General features: G+C 36.9%; 1 pseudogene; it reads right to left on the bottom strand.

Moving 5' to 3' along the window:
* Positions 1–28: 28 nt before the first annotated feature.
* On the bottom strand, positions 29–146 carry LOC112213676 (annotated as a pseudogene).
* Positions 147–2824: the final 2678 nt, after the last annotated feature.

Here is a 2824-nt window from a genome sequence, read left to right as displayed (position 1 = left end):
GGGGGGGCGCGGCGGGCCCAGCGCGTTTCGCCAACGCCACACGGAGTCCCAGGCGTTCACCCATCCAAGTAATATCCGTGCCCGGCGCTGCTTAACTTTCGTGATCTGACGGGAACGAGTGCATTCAGCGCGGCCAGGGCGTTGGCTCCACAATTCCTAACTGAGAATAAGACAACCCGGATGAAGACAAAAGTCTTATACGCCAACAGTACCTATCATCGCCTACCTATCCGCCTCAGTCGAACACCTCAAATTATATGCAGAGAAAGCAAGGAATTAGAATGAGTGGTAGGCGTTAGCCATGATCTCCTATAACACTTGTGTACACGAAGGGACGAAGTTATCTCTAAATGAATTAATTTTCGAACGTCTACCCAAACCAGAGAACTGTCCGGTAAAGCAATAATCGAAGAAAATATGGAACCGACCTATGTAGGTTTTTAACGGATTTATCAAGATCAACACGACACAATTCGCAGCAAACGAAAATCTAATGTAGCGGCTTAAGATCATAAAGAACGTCCCAGGATTTAGGCGTATATGTTGGCCACATGGCCTGCGAAACGAAAACCATGGCCAGAAAGTCGTAAAAGAATGAACTCTGGCGCGGGGCCTTCGACAAAGAAAACTGTTTCTCTACCCCAAAAGAAAAGTTTCTCTTTCGGGGACCTCGGTACCCTGTGTAAGGGTAAAGGAGGAAAAGCTCGACACACAGTTGCACAGAGTCACAGAGAGACAGAGCGTCGCGAGAGATCAGTAAAGTGAAGTCGACGGTGAGTACGCGAAGAACAATACGAGTACAACAACAATACAGGCAACGCGCACTGATAAAACTGTCCTCGTATAATTAATAAACTCATTGTTAAATCAATCCGCAGAGTATTTCTTTGGCACCCTGCCACCTCATTGATAAAATCAAAGATAAAATCTAAGGAATATTACGACAGAAAATTTCAAAATGGTAGATTTGTTACATTTAATGAAAGAATTCAGTAGAGGGAAATTTCAAACGAATATACAGGACCTCGTAAAGTTCCCAATATTTTCAAGTACCATAACATTAAAATCGAAGTGAAGGGAATGCCACGATGATTACATATAAATAAATTAAAATTAACGCGCAGTTGCAATAGATAATGACGAGCCGACAAACGGGCGGTTCAAAGACAACAAACAAAAGGAACACGTTAATAATGAAAATTTTTTCTATTATATACAGAATGGGTGTCGTTTTTTATGAACGAGAAAAAGGAAAGGAATTCTACGGTCCTTGGGATGCAGAACTTCATGCCTATCACCCGGAGATATATTCACTTACTGTTACGTCCAATTACTTCAACTCACTTATGGAGAAGTATTCACTTACTGTTACGTCCAATTACTTTAATCCGCTTATCGAAACATCTTTGACCGTATTATTTGTCAAAACTGTTACAAAAAATTACAATGTAGATGAAATGCCAAAAGCAAGAAGGATATTTTATTATCGAACCCACGATAAGAATAAATATAATGTCCGGGCTCTTCTCGCGGGGGCATTCCATTGTTGCATATTCACTACCATAATCCCCAGGTCGCAATATACATTGACAAATTTTGAACAGATGTTACGCAAATTTTGAACAGATGTTAAATATACATTGACAAATTTTGAACAGATGTTACGATAATAAAATGAGCCGTGACACTTTTACAATTTATGATTTTACAATCCGCGAGAAAATAACATACTCGATATTCTGATTTGTGACTCAACATAAATAAAAAGCAAATTTATACGTCCTCTGTACTGCGTATCTCGTTGAACATGTGGAAAATCGCTAGTACAACATAGATTGTGAAGATACATTTTACTTGTTATGATATATTAATTTTAATTTTTCAGCTACTGTATCATATTTGGATCTAGGCTTGAGTACTTTTTCTCTACTAGTGTTACTGTTTTAAGATGTGTTTCTCGCAGTAGGCCTACAGCATTGTACTATCTATTCAGCATTACTTCATGAGTATATTATAAAAATTATGTAAGAAAATTTAAATAAAAGACAAATTTGAGGTAACAAACTGATAGAGCGTGTTATGTAAAATATGTTGTAAAACGAATAAACGATTCATTTTTTATAAAATTTCATGCTTTATTTCTGTTGTAAAATGTTTCGACGTACTCATTTTTGTATTACTTTTATTCAAAACTATGTTATTCTCCCAGAACTTTATAATTTAATTTTCTCAAGTTAACTTACTGTTTGAAATTGACTTCCTTCTGCGGAAGCATTTTTTACATATTTTCTGTATCAAACACTCAGATCCGATGAATATGCGGAGCAGTTTAAGGCCTGAATTTCGAAAGAGGTCCCGGTGCACTCCTGTTAGGCGTCAAGTAAGCCCTAATCGTGGGGTCTTAGTCGGTATGTCCGACACTATCTCGACATTGTCCATGAGGATTTTCCCAGGAAAAAAAGTTCAAGGCTTGAATATTTTTAGAAAACTAATAATTTCACTGATCTTAGTATGAATTTCAATAATTTCAGTAAAAATAAAAGTAATTTTCAGTATTACTAACAATTCTATTCGCTGATCAAATTAACATGTTCTTCCGAAAATTGCACTTTGTTTTATTATTATAATTTTCCTCTTCTTACCACATTTTAAAATACAAATTTTTCAATCTAAATTTCAATCTAACAACGAAGGTCATCATCCAGGTTGATACATGTTCCCGTTTCGAATATACATCAAAAGAAGTGTCTCATTTCTTAAGTTGAGATCACAATAAGCATCTTCGGTTTATTCTTCCGTCTTAATTGTGGAAACAAGGATCAAG

This window comes from Bombus impatiens, unplaced genomic scaffold (assembly GCF_000188095.3).
Source record: "Bombus impatiens unplaced genomic scaffold, BIMP_2.2 scf_0926, whole genome shotgun sequence".
Classification (NCBI taxonomy): domain Eukaryota; kingdom Metazoa; phylum Arthropoda; class Insecta; order Hymenoptera; family Apidae; genus Bombus; species Bombus impatiens.
Note: the sequence above shows the minus strand (reverse complement) of the source record. Positions and strands in the feature narration are given on the sequence as shown.